The sequence below is a fragment of the Balaenoptera borealis genome (genome assembly GCF_965194805.1).
Source record: "Balaenoptera borealis genome assembly, chromosome: 11".
NCBI classification, from domain to species: domain Eukaryota; kingdom Metazoa; phylum Chordata; class Mammalia; order Artiodactyla; family Balaenopteridae; genus Balaenoptera; species Balaenoptera borealis.
Window position 1 is genome coordinate 107254716 of NC_138868.1, and position 25605 is coordinate 107280320.

Below are 25605 nucleotides of genomic sequence, written 5' to 3' on the forward strand. Positions count from 1 at the left end.
ATCAGTTTTCTAAAGCTTTTATATCTCGCAGTAAAGTTTTCTAATTTTCTTTATGAAAAGACACATTCCACATATTTCTTGTTAGGGATATTGCTAAGTATTTTACCTTTTTTTCTTTTCTTTTTTTTTTTTTTTTGCTGCTTTTGTAGAATAATAGTTTTCTTCAATTACAGTCCTAACTGGTAGTTACTGGTATACTGGAAAATTATTTCTTTATGTATGGCTCAAATCTGATCATTTTCTAAACTCTCAACAATTTTAGGAGAATTTTAGTTGATCCTTTCGGATTTCATGGATATATTGTGTTAAAGCAAATATGGTAATTCCATCCTGTTTCTGATTTCTTTTTCAGATTTTAATAATTGGCCAGAACTTCCAAGACACATGTTAAAAAGTAGGCATTTGTACTTTGACGCTGAATTTGATGAAAATATCTGTTGGATTTGGCAACTGCATATGATGTACATGAGAAAACATGCTTTTAGTCAGATTTCCAGGAATGTTTCAAAGGGATGGGAACTGAATTTTAACTACTATTCATTTAGCAACAAACATGTAAGTGCCTCCTGTACCTCAGGAACTGAGAGTACAGTGGGCAACAAGTAAGACAAGCTCTTGCTGTCAGAGCTTACTGAGGAGAGAAGGACAATGAACAAATAATAATACCCATATAGCCAGCATTTATTTTATGCTTAGTTACGTGCCAACAACTGCATAAGTGTTTATATTTATTAACCATTCATTTCTCATAGGATCCTATAAGGAAAATACTATTGCTACCCCCTTTTTAGAGGAAGAAACTCAGGCACAGAGGGCTAAGTAACATGTCTAAGGTCATGGAACCAGGATTAAAAGTCAGGTGGTCTAGCTCAAAACCCAAGTTCTTAGCCACTGTATGATACAGCCTAAATTAAGACAGCAAGGTAATTTCAGATTGCTTTTAACTGCTAGTAGGAAATAAACAGTGTAGTAATAGTGATGAGAAAAAGAAACTATTGGGTCGGCCAAAAAGTTCCTTTGGTTTTTCAGTAAAAATAAAAGACACATTTTTCACTTTCACCAAGAACTTTGTTGAAAAACATATTCACTGTTTTGTTCCACTACCTTCTGCCATTTTTCAGGCAACTTCATAATTCCATCTTCCCAAAATCTTTTATCTTTTTGAGCAAAGAACTGTTCCAGGTACCTTTTATAGTCTTCCAGGGAACTGAAATTTTTTCCATTAAGAGAATTTTGTAAGGACCGAAATAAATGGAAATCCAAAGAAGCAATGTCTAGTGAATAGAGCAGATGAATCAGAACTTCCCAGCCAAGCTGTAACAGTTTTTGCATGGTCATCAAAGAGATATGAGGTCTTGCATTACCCTGATGGAAGATTATGCATTTTCTGTTGACTAACTCCGGATGCTCTTTGTCGAGTGCTACTTTCAGTCGGTCTAATCGGGAGCAGTACCAATTAGACCTGTTGGAATTAATCATTTCGTTTTCTGGAAGGAGCTCATAATAGAGGACTCCCTTCCAATCCCACCATATACATAACATCACCTTCTTTGGATGAAGACCAGCCTTTGGTGTGGTTGGTGGTGGCCCATTTCGCTTGCCCCACGATCTCTTCCGTTCCACATTGTTGTACAGTATCCACTTTTCATCGCCCGTCACAATTTGTTTTAAAAATGGAACATTTTCATTATGTTTAAGTAGAGAATCGCATGCAGAAATACGGTCAAGGTTTTATTCGCTTAACTTATGTGGAACCCAAACATCAAAGCAATTAACATAACGAAGCTGATGCAAATGATTTTCAGCACTTGATTTGGATATTTTGAGTATGTCAGCTACCTCCCGAGTGGTATAACATTGATTGTTCTCAATTAATGTCTCGATTTGATTTAATGTCTCGATTTGATCGCTATCAACTTCAACTGGTCTACCCAACTGTGAAGCATTGTCCAGAGAGAAAACTCCAGCACAAAACTTCGCAAACCACTTTTGACATGTTCGATCAGTCACAGCACCTTCTCCATACACTGCACAAATCTCTTTTTGCGTTTCGGTTGCGTTTTTACCTTTCTTGAAATAATAAAGCATAATATGCCTAAAGTGTTGCTTTTTTTCTTCCATCTTCAATATTAAAGTGGCTACACAAAAATTCACCAATTTTGATAAGTTTTTTTAAAATGCACGCTGATATGACAGCTGCCACAATACAATCTAACAAAATTGTTTCGAATGAAGTTAAAGACAACTAAGCGCTACTAAAGCCATCTTACGGAAAAAACCGAACAAACCTTTTGGCCAACCCAATATCTTGATAAGGTGGTCAGGGAAGGTCTGAGGAAGTCATATATGAACTGGAAGATGCGAGTATAGTGAACAAGGAAGACTGTATGAAATGAGGCTGAAGAGGCAGGTAAAGGCCAGCACTAGAGGCCATAATACAGAGTCTGGATTTTATGCAATGAAAACACACTGAAGAGTTTAAACACTTTAGAAAGGTTACTTTAAAAATAACCCAATATGTGTATTAGAAACCTAAATGTGCATTAACAGGAAATTGATTGAATATTAATGGATACATCTGCACAGAGGACTGCTGTTTAGCTTTTTTTTTTTAAAGGAGGATCTCTAACTATTGATATGAAGCAATCCCCAGAATATATTAAGTCAAAAAGGAAGGTAGAGAACAGTATATTTAGCATAAGAAAGGATATGGAATAAATACATCACACACACATAAATTCATAACACATAATAAACACATGTATGTGTGTACATAAGAGCTTATTTTTGCAAAGAGAAACACTGGAAGGATAAACCAGATATTAATAATAATGGGTAAAAAAAATGGGTGGGGAAAGGGTGGGGATAAAAAATGAGACTGTTCTGAATATACCTTTTTATGTAGTTTGACTTCTGAATTATGTTAATGTTCTTTCTACACGTTCAAATATAAATTTCGAACGTTAAAAAAGAAAATCCTAAGATTGAAAATAACCTAAGAAATGTATCTAATAATATATCAAATTGGTAACATTGTCAACAGAGAGAAAATATTTTAAATGCCTTGTAAACAATAAACTAACTGCACATGATTACCGGGATATATTCTAGGGACAAAACAACTACCAAGTAATATTAAACTTCTTTCAACTGTATGAGAGAAAGGAGATACAATAATAAAATAAAGGAATTTAAGAAAAAATAAACCTAATGTTAGCCATGAGTTGGAACATGAACTCAAAATTAAAATATACACACATTTTCCCTAAGCTCTAGCTACTGAAAAGGCTTAGAAACAATGACATTCCAGTTGCATGAATGCCTTTGGTCTCAGACCTGGATTTCTAAATATCATTCCCTAACAAAATAAACCAGGACTCCTTGGAGAAATGCCTGTTTGCAAGTTGATAGCAAGCAAGCACAAGGTGAGACTGGGACATTTTTTTGAGACACAAAGCAGGGGAAGCACCCACACCCATCAGGAGCCATGTCAAAAGCACGGAGTTGAATGGACTCCCACTGGCCAGCTTTGGAGCGTCAGAAAGATTTGAATATCATGAAGAACGACTATGACTTCTTAAAATACTCCCCAGAAGGAAGGAAGGGAGTGACGATTTTCAGCAAAAATGGAGCTAGAACATTAAAAAAAACTGCCGTGATAGTTTGCCATATTGAACTAGGCTCCCTGCAAGTACAGAGCAATAGGTTTATTTCTTTCACATCAGTTAGCAGTATCGTATCTCGAATTACTGACTGAAATTAATTATATATTAACCAGGAAATACGCTCACAATTCAGCGATACCTGTACAGAGATAGATTTGTATTCATGCTCCTCCGACCAAACTCTCATACACAATAAAATTACATTAGTCAGAGGGCAACCTGGGTAGGACAGGACTTTCCAGGACACCTGGTAGCTTTGACTGTCTTTGGTGTCCTAAGTTGGGCTCAAGAAGAAGGAAAGTTGGCTATCTTTTCCCGTAGGGTAAAGACCATTCATATTTATTTTTCCTAAATAATGACCTAAGACTCAAGTAGGAGCTTGCAGTATGACACAAAATTAAGACCAGTGGAGAGTGTCATTAGCAACTCTGTGCCCCCATCTGGCACTTGTGGGTTCTGGGAAATTGTGCTGATATGCGCGTAACCTGGCTTCTACTCGGCGTGGCCACGCTGCTTCTGTCACCTTTCCAAAAACACTACTAAATAAATTGGGAACTTTAAACCTAAACTTGTAATGGGAAAGAGGGGTGGGTGTGGTCTCTTCCTGCCAACCTATATCCCAATGTGAGATACCAAAATAACTAATATTCATAATGGTGACTAGACATACAATCTTAAATAATTTCTAAGTCTTCAAAGAAAGATTGAACTATGTTCTACACAGTTTTAGTGTTGCTGTTATTGTTATTACAATTGGCATTCCAATTTAGAGATAGTTATGGTGAAAAACTCTGGCATCCATAATTAAATAATCAATTACTTATCGAGATAGACAAATTTCATTGCACTGGAAATTTAAACTAATAAAAATACTCAATTTAGTTACAAATTTGAAGATCTAACAACACTTCCAAATATAAATGTCTCTTCATATTAATTTTTTCTTCACTTTATATTTTCTTCCCATTTCTTAGACAATAAAATGGCTAAAAGAAGTTTCTTTTGGACACTACACTGCCCCTACGCATTTTCTTATAACAAACTAGCAAACTTCTTAGTAAAACTACCTTTCGAGGAACAGAGTACGGAATACTGTCAATGAAATCAGGAGACTTCTCCTGAGGAAGGGAGAGTGGGGGACTGGCTTTAGACAGGTAAGTGCTTATAAACCCACTTCAGCAAAGGAACCTTGGAATGCAGTGGGAAGTGTGTTAGGGTTAAGGTCCACCAAATATGGTGGATCAGAGAAATGAAAATGATAACAGACATTTCCACAGATAAAATGCATAAAAAATAAAACACAAAACAGTACTTAGACAGAAGCAAATCATACCACTGTGTATTCAAATTCCCTACTCTAGGGTTAAAATGCAACATGTGCCACAAGGCTACTTTCTTCCATATCATTTAGACAAGATTTCATGCTTGCAATCATCTTTCAAACTTGACACAAATCCAACCAGACCAGTTCTTCCAGTAGTTAAAAGCTTTAGCAGTATGACACACAACTTAGTATCTCCAAGGTAAATCTTTATGATACCAACAACCAGTTTATAGGGGCACGGTGAACCTTGACATGGAGAGGCAGGGCACCAGGAGTTTCTAACTACACAAGTATACTATTTCTCCAGCAAATCCTAAGAATTCTCCTTTTTCATAATACTTCACTTAAATCAGAGTTATCTAAATTGGGTCTTAGAAATCTTCTAGACTGATGTGAGAGAAGTCTGGGCTTGGAGTAATTTCTCAGTAAATTAAATTAAAGGAAGATGATTTGTGTCAGATAAGGGCCTTGGCATTAGGTTTATTTGATTATATGCATCAAGTTCTAAGATCTGTAATGAATTCATATGGCCAGGCAGACAAAGTGAGAGGGTAGAGGTGGGATGCGTAATACCTGAGGAGATTATCTTGGTTAACCTAAGGTATAATAAAGTACGAGTGTAAGGTTTACATGTCCAATGGATTTTCACAATTGTACACAATGTCCTGTCTTTTGCTCAAATTTTTATAAGCATGGATTAGATGACCATTTGATGGAAATTTAAGAGACTGGAATAGAAATACAGGCAACTGGACTCTGGAATATTTAAGGGTCTTTATAACCTCTCAAATTCTGTCTCTGTTGCATACTTTGAAATATTTTATGTTAAATAAACATGAAAAGATTCAAATTTTAATACAAAATTCCATAAACTTGCTTTCATTTAACGTACAACAACATATATATTCATACCAATAGATATGGAGAAAAGACTTTTCTCTAAGCAATGTCAAATTGATTTTTCCCTTACTTTGTTATTATATACACAGACTAGTTTTCTAAAAAAAATTCTGCTCTTCAAGATCAGCCAAGATGGTGTAGAAAGACTCTGAGCTCGCCTCCTCTCATGGGCTCCCCAGAATTACAACTATTTGCAGAACAATCATCGATGAAAAAGACCAGAACCTACCAGAAAAGATCTTCTACAACTAAAGATATAAAAAAAGAACCACAACGAGACAGGTAGGAGGGGTGGAGTTGCAATACAGTCAAACCTTCGGGGTGGATGAACCACAAGCGGGAGATGAGTATTAACTGTGGAGCTTCTACCGAAGAAGTGAGGGGTCCAAGCCCCATGCTGGGCTCCATGGGGCTCCCCAGCTCAGGAATCCTGCACCAGGAAAACAAGCCCCCAGAGCATTTGGCTTTGAAAGTCACCAGGGCTTACTTTTGGGAGTCCCGGAGGGCTGGGGGAAATAGAGACTCCACTCTTAAAGAGCACACAGAATCTCACACACTCCGGGACCCAGGGCAGAAGCAGTGATTTGAAAGGAGCCTGGGTCAGACCTGCCTGCTGATTTTGGAGAGTCTCTCTGAGGCAGGCAGCAACTGCAGCTCCCCTGGGGACACAGACACAGGTGGTAGCCATTTCTGAGGAGTCCGGTCTACCATGTGGACACTGGTCCTGGCAAGCACCATTCTGGAATCCTCTCTCTAGCTTATCAGCCTCAGGACCCAGCCCAGCCCCCAACCCATCAGCCTATAGGCGCCAGTGCCGGGGTGCATCAGGCCAAGCAACTAACTGGGTGTAGAAACAGCCTCACCCACCAACAGACAGGCTGCTTAAGACTCCCAAAGCCCACAGCCACCCCTAGACACAGCCAGGCCCACCAGAGGACCCAGGACCCGGTCTCACACAACAGTGCACAGACAATAAACCTGGGACCCCCAGGGACCTCCAGAAAGAGACCCCGGGACCCAGCTCCCACCACCAGAAGGCAGGCAGCAGGCCCAGCAACCTCTGGGCCCTGGCCCCATCCTCCAGCCGGCCAACACAAGCTCTGGGACATCCCAGACTCCACAGCCAAGGGTGCCAGGAAGCAGCCCTACTCACCAGCCATCTGATACCAGCTCTAGGACCCCTGGGCTCTGCAGCCAGAACCCAGGACCCAGCCCTGCCCTACAGGAGGCCAGCACTAGTCCAGAGACCTGGCTTCACCCACCAGTGGGCAGGCAACAGCCCCGGGCTCTCCTGAACCCTGACTCTGCCCCAGTGAGCCAGCACTAGCCCCAGGCCCCCACGGGGCTCCACAGTCAGCCGCTTGTGACCCAAGCCCAGCACAAAGCTCTGGTGATGAGAGGGGAGTTCGCTGCTGGGACGCCAAGGACACCTCCTACAAAAGGCCCCTTCTCCAAGGCAGGGAAATGTAACCAACCTACCAGATACATATAAACAAAAACAACAAATATTTTCTCCCATTCTGTAGGTTGTCTTTTCATTTTGCTTATGGTTTCCTTTGCTGTGCAAAAGCTTTTCAGTTTAATCAGGTCCCATTTGTTTATTTTTGTTTTTATTTCCATTACTTTAGGTGATGGATCCAAAAAGATATTGCTGCGATTTATATCATTTCCATGCATGTTTTTATACTTTAGCTGTACATGTACACAGCCATAAGCAATATATATTATCATTTTGCATGTTTTTAAAATTTGTAGAAATGGAATCATACTATATCAAACCTTCCTCAAAGTTATCTGTTTTGAGAATATATAATTGTGGCTCAGTATATTCATTTTATTTATTTATTTTTATTTTTTATTAATTAATTTATTTTTATTTTTGGCTGTGTTAGGTCTTCGTTTCTGTGCGAGGGCTTTCTCTAGTTGTGGCAGGCCGGGGCCACTCTTCATCGCGGTGCGCGGGCCTCTCACTATCGCGGCCCCTCCTGTTGCGGAGCACAGGCTCCAGACGCGCAGGCTCAGTAGTTGTGGCTCACGGGCCTAGTTGCTCTGCGGCATGTGGGATCTTCCCAGACCAGGGCTCGAACCCGTGTCCCCTGCATTGGCAGGCAGACTCTCAACCACTGCGCCACCAGTGAAGCCCAGTATATTCACTTTAATTGCATTATAGTATTCCCCTGTAAGTATATACTACAGCTGCACTCCCATTCTGTTGACTGTCATTCAGAGGGTTTTGAAGTTTTTGTTATTACAATCAGTACTGCATTGAGCAATCTGGTGTCTCCTGACACAGCTGAGAGAATTTCTCTGGCACTCATGCTGAAGAGTAGGACATCTGGGCTGTAGAGTATGTACTTTTCAACCATATTTCAACTTTGCTAGAATATTCTCTAAAATGATTTACCAACATAACATTCCCATAGGGTGTACTTCAGGATTCCACTCTTCATTTCTTTGTCCTATTCAGTTCTGTCAGACTTTTTCATTTCTATCAATCTGATCAGTATGAAATTTTATTCCACTTTAAAGTGCACTTCTGTGCTTGCTAATGAGATTAGGCATTGTTTCATGTTCATTGGTCATTCAGTCTTCCTCTTCAGGGAAATAACAGTTCACATCCTTGGCCCATTTTACTATTTGGTTGTCTTTTTCTTACTGATGGGCAAGAATTCTTTATATAATCTGGAAACGAGTCCCCTGTCAGTTACTCATGTTACAAACATGTTCTCCCAGTCTTTGGCTTATCTTGTCTAAATTTCTAATCACGTCTTTGTGTAAGGTTTCCATGCTTTAAGATATCTTTCCCTACCCAAGGTCATAAACATACCGTCTTATTTCTTTTAAACCTTTTATTTCCTAAACCTCTTTCACTTTAAGGTTTTTAATTGACTTTGAACTTTTTTGTATGTTTAGGATGAGGCAGAGATATAATCGCACTGCTTTTTTCTTTATGCACAACCAATTATTTCATCACCTTTTACTGGATAATTCCTTCTCCATTGCTTTGTAAGGTTAATTCTTATGTGAAAAGTGTGTACAGTATGTGAGGGTCTGTTTCTGTGTTCTCTCAATCCTACCAGTCTCTCTTCATCAATTCCTCACTTTCTTCATTTCTAGCATTTTATAGGTCTTAATACCTGGAAAAATGAGTCCCTCCACTTTTTCTGATTCTTCAAAACTGCCTTTACATTTTTAGCCCTTTACTCTTTCATATAAATTTTAGCATCTGCTTCTCTAATTATAGGAGGAAAAAAAACTTTGGGGAATTCGATTGAAGCTGCACTGAATTACAGATTATTTTAGAGGAAAACTGACTTCTTTTCAATATTGAGCCTTCCTGACCATGAACACAGTATATCTCTCCATTTATTTAAGATTCTTTTATGTCCTTCAGTTTAAGTTTTTCTAATCTTTCTCCATAAAGGTCTTACTTACTTTTGTTATAGCTATTCTTAGGAACTTTATGATTTGCATTGCTATTGTAAATGGTACTATTTTCTAAATGAGAGTTTCTAATAATTTATTACTGGTATATAGAAACACAATTAGCATGGTGTGACAGACTACTGAGGTTCCAATCATGCCTCTGTGACTTCTAGCTGTACAACTGTGGACAAGGTACCTAATTCTCAGACCTCATTTTCCTCATCTATGAAAAAGTTAAAAATAGTAATTACCTAATAGGATTGTTGTGAGAATTAAATATAAAGCACTTTTTTTCTGCTGGATAGAAAAAAAAAAACCTTAATAAATATTAGGTACTCTGTTGTCACTGTATTATTTATCTTTCATTCAGCAACCTTGCTCAACTGTTATTACTTCTAATAATTTGACAGTAGACTCTTCTGGATTTGTAGACAATCATCTACAAATAGTACATATTTATCCCTTCCATGTCTTTTTGTCTAATTTCACTGAACCTTGAATAAATGATGATCTTGTTCTTGACTTCAAATAGATTGTTTCTTATGCCTCACCATTAAGAATAAAATTTTCTTGGGTTTTTGGGTAGAAACCTTAAATAGATTTTAGAAACTCCCTATTCTTAATTGCCAAGATACATAAAATGAACAAGTGTTGACCTTTATCAAATGATTTCTCTGTATCTACTAAGATAATCATTTAGTTTGTTTTGTTTAATTTTTAAGTTTTGAACGTGACAAACTAGATGCACTTTTAAAGTCTTGCTTTTATACTCATGTGGTAAATCTCCTTTACTCCTACTTGCCCTGTATCCATTGCACGGATGTAAATGAGTACGAAAGACTGGAGAAGGCAAGTGGCAACTTAAAAAACTAAAGCCTTAAGCCAAGGCAAGAGTCCTTCTTAGAAACTGTAAAAAACACAGTGATCCTGCAAACATATTAGAAGTGTCATTCAATAAAAGAACACAAACATAAAAGAATTCTATAGGGTACAAGTATAGACAAAGAATTCTAAAAACGGGAAAACTGTAATAGGTTGCTGCTGCCTTAAATAGCAGCAAAGAAATATGATATAGATTTATATTTACATTCTTAAATAGCTGAAGTGAACTGTGTTACTTAGCATTTTCAAATTTATTAAAATGGGTATTGGGAAGAGATGCCAAAATTAACTTATTTTTAGCATGTCCTGAAAGGATCTGTCAGCAACTCAGAAACATAGCTTTTGAACCAGTTTAGTCAGCACTCATGCTGGGAAAAATATGATATAATATTTACTTAGTTTATAGCTTTGAGTATATCAGTTAAATTAGTTTTAAACTAAACCAACAAAGCTTTTATTTGAAGATAAACGGACTTAGAAATTAAACTGATTCACTAGAGTAGTAATTTGACAAACTTTTAAAGAAAAATTTCTGTATGAGCAAGATTATATGTTACTCAAATATTAAACAAACTGAACTAAAAACACTTCTTCCAGTAACTGAAATATAGAACCTTTTGTAACTTTTCCTTTTTCATACTACAGAAGAGCTTTAACATAAATAAAGCAAAAGGATGAATAATGATGTAAAGGAAGTTCTTTAAGCCAATGACTGAAAATACACATGAATGATTCTGATGATATGTTTTTTTAGTCTTACAAAAAACACCATCCAAATCAGAGTTAAAGAGTTTCTTGCAAACCAAACTCAGAGTAGGTTTTAATTTGATGGAATAAGGACACATCTAAGAAACTCTGTCACTGACTCTATTTTTCTCTCTGTAAATCTTCTGGTCTATCTTGCTAGATCTGCCCTCTCCCTGCCTCCACTCACTGGCCTGTTCCCAGTCCTAAAAAAGGCAAGATGAAGAAAAAGATAAACTGAATCCTAAACCAGATCTCCAATGAAAATTGAAGGAAAATATAGAAATTCCAGTAATATCATAATATATATGATACACGATTGTTTCTTTGATTTATTTGCTAGCAAGTCCCTGGTGAACACTACAATGGCCATTTATAATATTGTTTTTACTAGAAAGTGCCATATACTTTATAAAGATTAATTTTTGAACTATGTTTCAGGAATTCACTGTAGTAAGAGAAAAAAAGGTAAATAGTATCTATACGTTCTGGAATTTCTGAAAACTTATATTCTACCAGGTTGATACTCAAAAATGCAAAATCCTCACTGTCTCAAAGGAACTACTGAGTTTTCTTCTAATTTTTAAAGCAGGAATAAAGCAGTTTCAGCCTTGAGTTTCACTGACGCCCCGCACCCATCCCAAAGTAGATGTCAAAGAAAATATGTAGATAAGCTTGAGTATTAAATCGTAACATACTGTTGAAGTTATTATGGAATAAGAAAGTAGAGAATCATTTTTGTCCAATATATCATAAACAATTCCAGAAGTAAGAGAAAAAGCACAGCTCTCTAACTGATGTGTGTAACAGCTGCCAGGGCAATATCTGGGGCCAGCCCAGGGATGAGGCTCTGGAATGGGGACGGCTGTAACAGTTCTGATATCTGTACATTCCAGCCTCAAAGGGAGGAAACCAGGTATTTGAGAAATGTCATGTTCATGCAATACTGAATTTAAAATAGCACTGACAGTAATGGCTCTTGTTTGAAAATTTGTAAAGCTACTAACAGTTACATAAGTCAAATAGGCTTCCATTTACCCATAAGAGAGAAGAGGAGGCATTTCAAAAGGCATTAACTGAGTGGAATGCAAATGGATGACACTAATAGATCTAGAAAATAAATCTGTAGTAAATTATAGAGAAGAGCTTTTCAGACACAGAGGAGATGAGAACAATTCATCTGGAAAAAGAGAAGCAGAGAACTGGTAACAAATTGCTTCTTCAGAATATCCAACACAACTCTTACGTGGAATAGCATGCCTGTGGTTAACTAAAATATTTGAGTATTTGAATAAAAATATGTCTCTTTTTCAGGGTTAAGAATGAAACCAAAGCAACCTCATGCTGCTGCTCTTGCTAGAGCAGGACATAAACAGTGATAAACCACAAAGGGCATACTATGTTAAAGCTTTAAAAATCATAGTTCCCTTGGGAAAATGGGCATCAGGTTACAATAAGACATTATTTACATGATACATTTACTTTTCTAGGAGCTATGAATTTCAGTAACGAACATAAAGGCTTTGTGACCACCTAGAGGGGTGGGATAGGGAGGGTGGAAGGGAGAGGCAAGAGGTAGGAGATATGGGGATATATGTATACGTATAGCTGATTCACTTTGTTGTAAAGCAGAAACTAACACACCATTGTAAAGCAATTATACTCCAATAAAGATGTTAAAAATAATAGTAATAAGAATGCTCAAATTTAGCTTATGTGATTTCAGGGTAATATAAGTAAATTTTACATTTTTCCTGCTAAAACTGATATTGATTTTTTTTAAAAATAAATTTATTTATTTATTTTTGGCTGCATTGGGTCTTCGTTGCTGCGCACGGGCTTTTCTCTAGTTGCAGAGAGCAGGGGCTACTCTTCGTTGTGGTGCGCGGGCTTATCATTGCGGTGGCTTCTCTTGTGGTGGAGCACAGGCTCTAGGCGCGCGGGCTTCAGTAGTTGTGGCACGTGGGCTCAGCAGTTGTGGCTCGCGGGCTCTACAGCACAGGCTCAGTAGTTGTGGCACACGGGCTTAGTTGCTCCGCGGCATGTGGGATCTTCCCAGACCGGGGCTCGAACCCCTGTCTCCTGCGTCGGCAGATGGATTCTCAACCACTACGCCACCAGGGAAGCCCCTGATACTGATTTTTTATTTTAAAATTTTAAATTACAAATTAAAACAATAAATGTGATTGGTTTTGTTCCTCAACTCTGTACAAAAACAAAGTAAGAAATTTTTTTAACTTTACCCCTTTAGTTATATAAAAGACTCTGACTAATTTCATTTCTAAATACAGAACAAAAAGATTTGCATTTTAGCAGAGGAGAGTAGGAGGAAACATGAGGTGGCTATAAATTCCTGACACTAAAGGATTCTAATACTAGAGTGGGTTATAATAAAAAGACTATAGAAGCATCGCTGCTAAGAATTTTTAAGTGATCTGAGCTCTTATTTTTCCAGGATGAACTAGTACTATTTGATATGAAGCTTAAAAACTAGTACTATTTTAAGAGAACACTTATTTATATATCTCTTATAAAAATTAAATTATAGTAACTACATATTCTTAGGAATTCAGTAACATCATAAAGTTCTATAAGTCTGAACATGTAGAACCTTAATCTTAGTGTGAAAATACTTTTCTTGAAATTATTTTTTATTAGATTAAAATGTAATCATATTCAGTTTGATGTCAAATAACCCTCTGCACTTTATTAAGCTATGAAGTTTTGTGTGTAACACTGATATGATCAGGGTGGGTTTTGTTTGTTTTTGTGGGTTGTTTCCCCCCACTCCCCGCCCCAACATTTTCTTTTGCAGGAGCTGGAGGGGCAAAGCTCCATATCTGAAGAAGACAGAACTGATAACAAGAACTCTTTATTTAAAGGCAGAAGTCTTAGAAGCCTGCCCTACAAAAGACCTGACCTTTGGCATGAGAAATAAGAACATGGGCCTTGCAGTCAGACAGACCTAAGGGCTTGAATCCATTCCCTAATCACTTCCCAATTTGCAAGGTCTTGAGCAAATTTAAGTCTCAATTCCCTCAAATACACAATGAGAATGACTATAACAGTACTATCACTCGGGGTTACTACAATGCTTACATGAAATTACACATGCCAACCACTTAACTCAGCAAGTGTCAATAAACAGGAGTTACTTCACCACTATAATTTCTCTGAACACTTTTCATAATCTTCCACGGTACAGGGCTAATCAGAACCTGAGTCAGCTTTCCAAACCAGGTTTGATCACATCTGGTTGTACCTCCTAAATTCAGGGCTGAGATCACTAAGGAAGGGTGCACACAAACACAGAGTCACTTCCTAGTTCTTCCCCCTCTAATTGTCTTATGTGTAAACTTAACCTAAGAAACTTTAGATTTCTGCTCTCTCCTGCTGAATATCATATAGTACTACATAATATGTTAAAAAAGAGAAGTTACAGTCTCAAACCAGTATCATATGAGCAACTGGTGCCTCTTTAAAAGTTGACAGTGAAAAAGAGCTCTAAATTCTGAGGTTTCCCCATTTGTGGTTTTGAAAATTAAAATATCAATATTATTTAAAGAGTAGTAGAAAAGAAAAATGTTCAGCTTCTTAACAGGACTAATCTGTGATTCAGAGAAAATTGTGGTCTCCATGTTATCTTAATGAAAAGCATTTATAACCAAGATCTGAAGAAGCACCATATAAATATGGAATACTACCCTAATGGTAAGAAAATCTCTGCAAGAGGAAAAAAGAGTTAATACAAATGTATCATGGATAGAGACAGTTATCCTTACTGATGTCAATGAGGGGAAAAAAAAAACCAATACTTGAAGATAAAAGGGCAGAAGAAGGGTTATTACTTCCTTGTGCTAATTTGAACAGTCTCTTTATACAGTCTACCAAATTCTTTATGGTAAAGCAGTGCTGCCTATTTTCTATTAGTCAATAATTGAGATGCTATTTACCCAGCAAGGAAAAATTTTTAAATATGATATATACTTGTTGCTTATGAAACAAAGGTATGTTCTTTTAAACATGCAAACTTTTGTACATTAACCTGAGGTCTAGAAAGCATTAAGAAATAAGCTGATTTGAAATTTTAAAATGAGTATTTCCTAAAACTAGGAAAGTAACAGATAATACCTACGTAGTACGATCTACTTGAAAAAATGATCATCTCTCTACAAACATGACAAACCTTAAAGCTCAATTATTCAATTTTTTGGATAACTAAATAATTAACCACTCACCTAAAAGCAGCCAAAGAAGCATGTGCCCAAATGTAATATAAAAATAGTCTCAGTGAAATATTCTTGAGTATTGCTGGGGTCAAACACTTGAATCATTGATTGAGATGTCCTTACCTCTTGCTGTGGCACAAGTTTTAGGATCAATAATTACAATTATTCCAGATGACTGCACTTAGCAGTAGATCCGACAGGATACCACGGCTCTGCATTCCATGCAAAAGCGTGCCAAATGAATCATAATCACACTGGCTCAGACCTTGTCCACCACGGGATAACTCCAAGTCAAATCTTCACGGCACTTTGAGGTTCCAGCTCTGCTTTCGGGGCCCCTTTCAGCAGTTCTCTTGGCCCTGTTTCTGGTCTTTAGTCAAGCCGAGCAGCTTGTGTGTGCGAGAGTGCTGCTTGGAGGAGCTTAATCCTCTCTCTCTGCACATCCTGCTTTGCAGCACAGGAAAACCGCCCCAGCCCAACTGCACTTGCTGAACAGGCTTCACCAGTATGACTCCACCCACCAGCTTCACACAGGTGCATATTTTCTGCTCAGAATAACACCACTATGAAATTGATATTCAGTCTTTAATTTTTTAAAAAGTCACTTACTATTCAGTTGTTTATATTTGCTATCCACATGGGAGACAATGTATCCTATAAAAATGATGGTATTTACGCCCAAATAAAATAAGAAAAGTAACTGATCAAGCAGGAAGTACTGTCTGTAAAAGGCTGAATCATTAAACTGGCAGCAACAGGCTAGGAAAACGTAACTCTGAATATCTTTGCTGATAATGAGCTGTGATTGCTTTCTACTTAGACTGACAAAAAAAATTACCAACTTATACTGCCTCTGTGTGAAAAATTCTGAGATTGGAATGCACAATTCTTTAATATGCAAATAAAAAGTTTTAAAACCTGAAAAGTTTTTTCAGGATTAAAAATCCAGAATTATGCAAAAGTATAAATCAACTATACTTCAATACCAAAAAAATTCAGAATTAAATTTTCCTGATTATGACCTCCTCCTTTATACACTGCCCAAGTGTTAAAATTGTAGCTCTACTCATAAAAACATTGAAAAGATTCAATATTTATACTAAATAACAGTACTACACTGTGTTAACCCAATTAGAATTATTGGAAGAAATAAATGAATTGGAAGAGATTAACGTTATTTTCTGTTCCAAATGACTTTTTACTAATACCAATGTAAATTCATGTTCACATATTTGTTTTTAGTAAACAAAATAATGTTACACGTGCCAGACAGATTCTAAGTACTTTACAGATAGTCTTCATTATAACCCTATGAAGTTGATTCGAATACTATTCCCATGCTAGAGATGAGGAAGCCAAGGCAGAGGATTAAGCAATTGCCAAGGTCAAACAAGTAGGAACTGCTGAATTCAAGATACCCAGGGAGCATTTATCACGCACAGTGCCAAAATCTGCTACTGATCAAATGTATTCATTCCTTCCTTTCTGATCATAGTTGTGAATAAAGAAGTGTTGATAAATGGTAGGCCACAATAAGAAAAACAATGAACTGATGTGATTTCACAATTTGAAAGACCACAGAGAATTCCAGTGTGTGGCAGGAACAAAACATGTTAATTTTTACCAATGGAACAGCTGGGAATTTATGGATTTTGTTGAATAGGAAATGAGGCTCTTAAAGTTTATTCATGGTGGAAGAAAGCAAAGCCACCCCTCCTTCCACCCCCTCCTCAGCACTGAAGACAGCAAGGGAGGGCAAGGGAAAGAGGAATGAGAGAGCGAAGGAAGGGGGAAGGGGAAGAGGAATCCATGCTGTAGAAAAGCCATTTGGGGGAATACTCAGTACAGCTTAACATACGAGCACAGAGAGGAATAAATAAATTTGACGGTAGTTTGCCTGAGTGCAGGAGAGTGACAAAATGACCCTCACCTGTAACCTAAAGCCTGCACTCTGTGCCGCGTAAAAACACAGGGTAAGAATGAGTGTGTGCAAACACTGGTGAAGCTGGAGGGAGGTCTGTCAATCTTGTTCCCTGCATTGCGACAGTGTCGATTTCCTGGTTTTGATAATGTACAGTATAGCTATGTAGGGTGTTACAACTGGGAGAAGCTGGGTTTTGAGTATATGGGACCTCTCTGTACTATTTTGGAAACTTCTTCTGAGACTATAATTATTTCAAAATAAAAAGTTAAAAAATATGGCTGACCCTAAAGCATTATGCTCTGTCTTCTAAAGACTGCTGATGGCACAGGAGAGGTCACCTGTTATTTTTCTCTTGTATTTAACAAATGGAGGTTATCCTGTGAAGGACTAAGATGTATCCGTGTGGGCAGCGGGGGCAACAAGACAACTCACTGGAAAGGCAAAGGCTACCTTCCGATCATTCTGTCATAAAAATTACCCGAATTATTCAAACCCTTGACAGTAGTATGTCTGTAAATTCTGCCAGTTTCATGGCCAAAAACATATCCAGAATTAGACCACATTTCAGTCCTTCTACAGCTACCCTCCTGGTCTAAGCCACCAACATCTCTTGGTGGGCTCATCACCACAGCGTACACCCATGTCATCTCCTGTCCTGAACGCAGCAAGCAAGGTGATCCTTTACGTAAGGTGAGGCAGGTCAAACAGCTCTGCTCAAAACGTTCTAACGTCTTCCCATCTAATTTTAAATGAAAGCCACAATCCACAGAGTGGCACCCGAGCCCCAAGGAGAATCTGATGTCCTTTCACCTCCAGACCTCATCCTATGTCTTCACTCACTGCTCCAGTCAAGCTGGCCTTCCCACTGATCCTTCAACAGCCCCGACTCACACTCGGCTCAGTGCCCTTACACTTGCAGTTCCCTCCTTCCGAAGCTCTTCCCCCAGGTACGTGCGTATCTCTGCTCCTCATCTCCTTCACATCTCTGCTCAAAAGCTACCTTCTAATGAGCCTGTCCCCAACCACTCTACCCTCCTTTGAAATGACAACCCCACATGAACCACATCCCAGTACTTCCTAACCCCTGTACCAACTCCCCTTCCAGGCTTCATTTTTCTCCAGAGCACTTACCTACCTTAGTATATATATAATGTGTCTGTTTGCCTCTTTCTCTCCCTGTCATCCCACCTGAATACCAACAACAAAATAACAATATTTTTGTCTGTTGTGTTCACCATTTTAACCCCAGTACTTGGTATGCACTCAATAAAATGTCTGATCAGTGAATGAACGAATACTGGAAATGATCAGAAATGGAAAAGTTGCTTTATTTATGGCAAGGATTAGATCGAGCCCACCCCTAGCACTGGCTAAAACATAAATGGGAGTTTAGGAAACATTTTTGATAATTTTAGTGGACATTATTCTTGTTTATAATTATTAATCAACTGTTTTAATACAAACACTATGTATAAAGGATACAAATTAATATAAAATAGAATATCTATCCACAAGCAAAACGATGTAGGTGAAGAAGAAAGACACACAAAAAGTAAAGCATCAAATTCAAAATAACTCATTGCCAGACACTATTTCCAAATGAGTGACACAAAGAATAGCTACCGTAGGCTGAAATGTAGTCCTTCGTTATTCAAAACATAGTCTTAGGACCAGTATTATGGAATTACCTGGGAGTTTCTTAGACATACAGAATGTCAGGCCCCACCCTAACGAATGATAGTCTACAGTTTTTAACTCTCTCTCTCTCAGGCAGACTGAATGCGCAATCAAGTTTGTGAAGCAGCAGCTTAAGGAGCCTTCGTGAAGAACAGAGTAAGTCATCTCAGGCAGAAGAAAGATCACAGGCAGGGAAAGGGGCAGAGCCAAAGTATCAATGAGTGGAGAATAAGGAAACATGTTCTGATGCTGAGCAGAGAGGAGAAAAGGGAAAAACAGGTTACAAAGATAAGTGAGTTCTCAGTATTTATGGAGCATCTTAAACTCTAGGCTAAAGATTTTGTATACAATTCTGGCACAAAGGGAAATCACTGAGGTTTTCTGAAGTCAGGGATTACAAGTTAAAAGCTGTATTCTAAAATTTTATTTTAGTAGTAAATATTAAGACAAAGTAATTCCACAGGCATTCATTGTGCATCCACTGTGCACGTATCCTGTGGGGGAGACAAGGATGAATGAGACACACCTGTCAATTGTGAGGAGATTGCAATTTCGTGAGCAAGTGAAACAGCTGCTGTCAGATCTGACTTGAGGACAAACAGGACACGGGCCTAGGGAGAGACGGGCCAGGGAGAAACGGGCCAGGGAGAGACGGGCCAGGGAGAGACGGGCCAGGGAGAGACGGGCCAGGGAGAGACGGGCCTGGGAGAGACGGGCCAGGGAGAGACAGGCCAGGGAGAGACGGGCCTGGGAGAGACGGGCCAGGGAGAGACGGGCCAGGGAGAGACGGGCCAGGGAGAGACGGGCCAGGGAGAGACGGGCCTGGGAGGGACGGGTCAGGGAGAGACGGGCCTAGATAGAGACAGGGCAGGGAGAGACGGGTCAGGGAGAGACAGGCCAGGGAGAGATGGGCCTAGATAGAGACAGGGCAAGGGAGAGACAGGTCAGGGAGAAATGGGCCAGGGAGAGACGGGCCTGGGAGAGACGGGCCCGGGAGAGACGGGCCTGGGAGAGATGGGCCTGGGAGAGATGGGCCCGGGAGAGATGGGTCTAGGTAGAGACAGGCCAGGGAGAGATGGGCCTAGGTAGAGATGGGCCAGGGAGAGTCGGGCCGGGGAGAGATGGTCAGGGAAACTTTCATGGACAAGAAGATTATGGCCTGAGTCTAAATACAAGGAAAATTTCAAGTGGGCAAAATGGGGAGGAGGGCATTTCAGACTGCAGGAACAGAGGGAAAGCTATGAGACCACGTGGTATGTTCTGAGGACACAGAAATAGAGCCCAGCGAGCACAGGGAGAAAGAGCAGAACAGGAGAATGGAAAACGAAGACGGCCAAAAATGACACAATAACGTAGTCTGGAGTTATGCTTTATAGGCAATGAGGAACTATGGAAAGATTTCTTTTAATTGATTAGAGAAGCCTTAGAAAGAATGATGGCTGAAACAAAATTAGCAAATTAAGTAGGTTCCTATAAGCACTTCTCTTCATCTTCCATTCAACACATCTTTTGCCCTAATTTCTCTTCTGTTCATATACAGAAATACAGTTTTATTTACTCTTGTTGTAATAAAACCAAAATGTTTGTTTTTAGAGAGAAAACAATAAATTTTACCTCTATTCAGTGTTCCATGGTGGGAAAATTCTGGGTTTTGAGTTAAACAATCGCAAATGAGTGTAATCCATCTGGTGCACAGCCAGGGCTACCTAGGTGTGGACAGTGGTTACTAGGAGAGGTCAGAAGACTTCTGCAAGTTCAGCTATGAAAGCTCAGGCACAGCGTGGAGTTTTCTGAGTCTCAGTTACTCCACTAGTTAAAAAACTAATAAGAATCTGCTGTATAACAAAATAAATAAAATTCAAAAAAAAAGCGGTGTGTGGGGGACAGAAATACATTCCGCATTCTTAGTACATTGCAGGGCGGTATCGAGATTCAAATTCCAATTTAAATAATAAAAATACAGTATTCAAAAACTCTAAGGCAACTGCAAATATGTGATGTTATGAATTTTCTATTTTTCCCTGATGCAGAGTGAGAAAGTATTATCTTGATGTATCTCTTACCATGTATTCGGAGAGAAAACCACCCGGGCATTCTAGCATTTTGGAACTCTTTTAAATCTTACATCAATGCCTCCTAGGGTACTGATTTTCATATCTGATTCTTAAGGTATTTGCCTCCAGAGTAATAAAGTAATGTGTTCAATGGGAAGAATATTCAGTACAACATTCCATTTCGGGTAAGTAAAAACCTGAACCTTTTTACTTGCTATAGAGTGGTCACCTCATACTAAAGTGACGTGAGGAAACATGGTTACAGAAGAGCTAAGTGCTGGACATTCAAAGAAAGAAAATGGAAATAATCCAGAAGTAAACAAATGAAAACAAAGGAAAAAAACTATAATTAGGCAAAACTGCAAATAAAACAACAACAAAACACAAGATACTAGAGGACCAGTTTCCTAAAAGGATAATACAAGGACTTTTTAATTTCAAAATTATGCCACAAATTCAGGCTGTGTTACCTTATAAACTATTTATAAGGATTTCATCAGCATTACACCTGATTAGTAAGTCTTCCCCCAAAATGAAAAAAAGCCTCAGCTACTTCTATGTCTGCTAACAAAAAAATTCAGACAGAAATCTGTGATGCAAACTCTATTCAAGTGACCATGCAGAGAAGCTCCCTTCCTCACCATGGTCCCATGAAAACTACTGCAATTCATTTGTTTCAGTGGTATACTGTGAAATATTTGCATATAGATTTATACCAACAAATAATATATTAAATAAGCATCTACATAAACTAAATAGACCTAGTTTCAAACACTCCTGAATTTAAAGGATATAACATAGTAAATAAACATGTCGATAAAAAATAACAGCTGATATTTATTAAGTATCCAGGGGCTTTAAATGCCTTATCTCTAATCTTTAAAAGAATCTTGCTTCACTTCTTAGATGAGGAAATTAAAAATCAGAGAAGCCAAATGACATGCATATGGACAGTAACACATGGCACAGGCATTAAAGTTCAAGGCTGAGGCCTGTGCTCTCACCTCTCTGAGCTGCTTTTCACATAGGTATAAACATTAAATAAATCTGTTATCACAAAATATCTATTTTATGGGGTGGTTGCATTAAGAAAGACCCTAAGAAATTACCTATTTGGACAGGGTGGGGTGAAGGGTAGATTATAATCTATGTAAAGTAATATATGATCATTGTAAAGGAGTTAAACAATACAGGAGCAGAGGAAAAAAAATGAAATGTCTCTTGTTATAGCTACAACCTCATTCCGCTTTCCAGTTAGGTATGTATCCTTCCTGATGCTCTTCTATGAGTTTACAATGGGATTATACTGTTGTGTGATTTGCTTTTTCATTTAACAATACATCACAGAAAAAATTCCCTGGGTTAGCACATAGGCTTCTACTTCATTCCTTTTGAGAGTTGCAGAGTATTTCACAGTATGGAAGTATAAAATCTATTTTGAAAATGTAATCTCAAACATTTGTGTATTAAAGCAATACTGTAAGGAATATTTACCTGGATAGGAGGTAAAAAACGCAAAGTGACCAATTCAAAAACGACAAAGGACTTGAATAGACATTTCTCCAATAAGCACATGAAAAGACACTCCACGTCATTACATTTCTGTATAGTCACCGCCTGGATGAACAGAGCATTACCAGCACTTCAGAATCCTCTCTCCTACCCATCTACTCACTCTCCTCTCCAAAAGTAACCACTGTCCAAACTTTTGTCACCACAGAACAGTCCTGAACTGTACGATTCTGAACTCCCTCTTTATATATACGGAATTACACAGTGTGAACTGTACGATTCTGAACTCCCTCTTTATATGTACGGAATTACACAGTGTGAACTGTACGATTCTGAACTCCCTCTTTATATGTACGGAATTACACAGTGTGAACTGTACGATTCTGAACTCCCTCTTTATATGTACGGAATTACACAGTGTGAACTGTACGATTCCGAACTCCCTCTTTATATGTACGGAATTACACAGTGTGAACTGTACGATTCTGAACTCCCTCTTTATATGTACGGAATTACACAGTGTGAACTGTACGATTCCGAACTCCCTCTTTACATGTACGGAATTACACAGTGTACGTGTGCACATACATCAGGCTGCTCCCACTCAATACTTATTTTTGTGAGACTCATCCATGTTGCTCCGCACAGCCATACTCATTTCATTTTCATTGGTGTAGAAGAATCCACTGAATGAACATGCCTTTATTTATCCATTCCACTATGGATATACCTTTGAGTTCTTTAGTTTTTTGACAATTAGGAATAAGGTTGCTATGAACATTCTATACATATACCTAAGAATGGGTCACAAGGTATATATACATGTCAAACTTAGTAGGCAGTGTCAAACAGTGCTTGTCCTGCATTACGCTTCCCTGGCAGCGTACGAGAATTCCCACAGATTTACATCCTTGCCAACTTTTGGTATTGCTACTCTTAAATTTTAAGCATTCTGGTGGGTGTGTTTTTGTGAGTTAATAAAGTTTTTACTTGCATTTCCCTAAAGACTAATGATGTGGAACATCTTGTCATGTGCTTATTCAGCATTTTGATATTTGTTGTGAAATACCTGATCGAGTTTTCATTCAATTAAAAAAATCAGTTTATCTGTCCTTTTCTTACTGACTCTTTACATACTTTGGTTACGTGACCTTTGTCAGATATGTGTACTGCAAATATCTTTCTCACTGTGTGATTTGCCTTTTTCACTATCTTAATAGCATATTACAATGACATTTTGAACTTTAATTAAGTTTAATGATTAAGCTTCCCAGTTATTATTACTGCTTTATGTCTAACCCAAGATCATGAAAACAGGTCATGAAGATATTCTATAGTATTCTCTTCTAAAAGTCTTGTTGTTTTACCTTTCATATACAGATCTATAATTCTCCGTGATCTAGCAACATTTATAGAAATGGCTGTCTTTTTCACAATGCTCTGCTGTGCATGAATGAAGCATCTATATGGACACAGGTTTGTTCCTGGACTCTATTCTTTTCCACTGTTCTATGAAGCATCTATATGGACACAGGTTTGTTCCTGGACTCTATTCTTTTCCACTGTTCTATCTGTCTATCCTTGCATTAATCTCAGTATCTTAATGAGTGAAGCTTTAACAATAAGTCTTGATATCTATTATATTAATTTTCCCACTTTTTTGTTCTTCAAAACTGTCTTGTGTGTTTGGGGCTCTGCATTTCTATACAAATTTTAGGATCGATTTAGAATCCGTTGTCAATTTCGAGAAAACTCCTAACTCAAAGCTTGGGCATTATCAGCAACACTGCTCTGTTGGGCTCTGAGCTCCATCTGTTGTTCCGTGAGTGCTGCGACATCCCCTACTCCATCAGCTGATACCCTAGGGGGCTAATGTCCCCATACACTGGGGTCACGTCTCTGAATATCCTTCTTCTGCTTAATCTTAGCTCAGTAATTGTTTACTACCTTGTTAACTCTCCAGTGCTTCAAAGAGATATTATATTTTTACATTTCTGTCCAAATTTTCTCTTTTCAGAGGGAGGGTTTGTCTAAATTCCCTAGTCCTTCATTTTTAGAAGCTCATGCTTCAAAAGTAAGCTTTGCCTTTCTTCTCTCTCACCCTCTCTCCACCTTCCGCCCTCTCCCTCCCTCCCCCAAACCCCCTCTTTCTTTCTTTCTGGAAGAAAAGGTGGATAAGGTGGGAAGGTGGGGACTCCACCATGGAAATTATAAAAAAGACCAAATGTTGATCCTAGAAACGAAATACCTGATATGAGAACTGAAGAATTCATTAGAATTCAGAGAAGCCTGCACAGAGGGAAGAGGTCAACAGAAAGCACCCAAGCTGGAGAGAGGACCAATGAGCCAACATCAAAGACATAACTGACATGTGGAGGAGGAGGGAGACAGAAGGGCGCAAAACAAATATCCGAGGAGATAACAGCTGAGAACACTAAAAACGTGCAGACAGACACCAGTAAATAACTGCTCAGTAAATGCTGCACCGGATAAACACACAGAAATCCTCATGTGCTTCCTTCCTCTTCCTCCCACCTCAGCCTCACCTGCCATTCAACCAGAACCTGTGGGGACTGAACTAAATGCCAATTTCTTTGGGACAAGTGTCTACCTTTCTTCCTCTCTTCTTTCCTCTTCTTTTCTCTGCCCCCTCCACCCCACACACGTTCTTTTCCTTAAGGAACCATGGATACATGCTATCTTGGTCAGGACACAGTGACTCATTAATTTTATTTTTACATACACAAATAATTGGACATATGGAGAGCACTAAGAAGAGTTCCAAAGGGAAAGTTTTCCCTATTGCCCTTGTTGTGCAATAATATAGGGAGCTTTAAGTTGCAGTCTCAAACTATAGCTGCATCTTTCAGATCTGGCATCTAACAGTGACAGATGGCAATGTTAAAAATAAATAGAACATTAAAGTTATTTGTACTGCAGGCAAAGACAGTTTTAAAGTGTGAAACAAGCCTGAGGCTGATAGAATTCACATCATCCTTTTCAAAATGTAGTAAGAATGCACATTTTCCTATGCCAACCCTGCAATGCTGCTCACAAAAGATAAAATACTAGCTTTTGAAGGTGTGCTGTCATTATATATCATTACTAATTTAGAATTAACAATGCCATACAGGTCTATTAACAGAAACCTATTTTCTAGAACTGCCAATAACTGATTAACTTTCTCAAGTTTTAAAAGTTTTGAACGTTATCACTATTAGAAAATCACTTTCATATTCAGAACATGAGAAAGTATAATATTTGATTG

At 38.4% G+C, this 25605-nt stretch overlaps 1 protein-coding gene and 1 long non-coding RNA gene across 13 annotated transcripts in view; both read right to left on the reverse strand.

Annotated features, from left to right (window-relative positions):
• Positions 1–25605, reverse strand: part of ARHGAP32 (Rho GTPase activating protein 32) — a 274825-nt gene that overhangs the window by 41881 nt on the left and 207339 nt on the right. Inside the window, exon 1 of one of the 12 annotated variants that reach the window (XM_082343052.1) lies at positions 15294–17899. The exons of the other annotated variants lie outside the window; for them this stretch is intronic. The gene's annotated coding sequence lies outside the window, so the exon portion shown is untranslated. Of the gene's footprint in view, positions 1–15293; positions 17900–25605 lie in introns of those variants that run through there. 12 annotated transcript variants of the gene reach the window in all.
• LOC309606262 lies at positions 101–15313 on the reverse strand. Its single transcript, XR_014231742.1, has 2 exons — positions 15180–15313; positions 101–13146 (listed from the first exon to the last, which is right to left on the reverse strand). It is a non-coding gene; the product is annotated as an uncharacterized lncRNA (long non-coding RNA).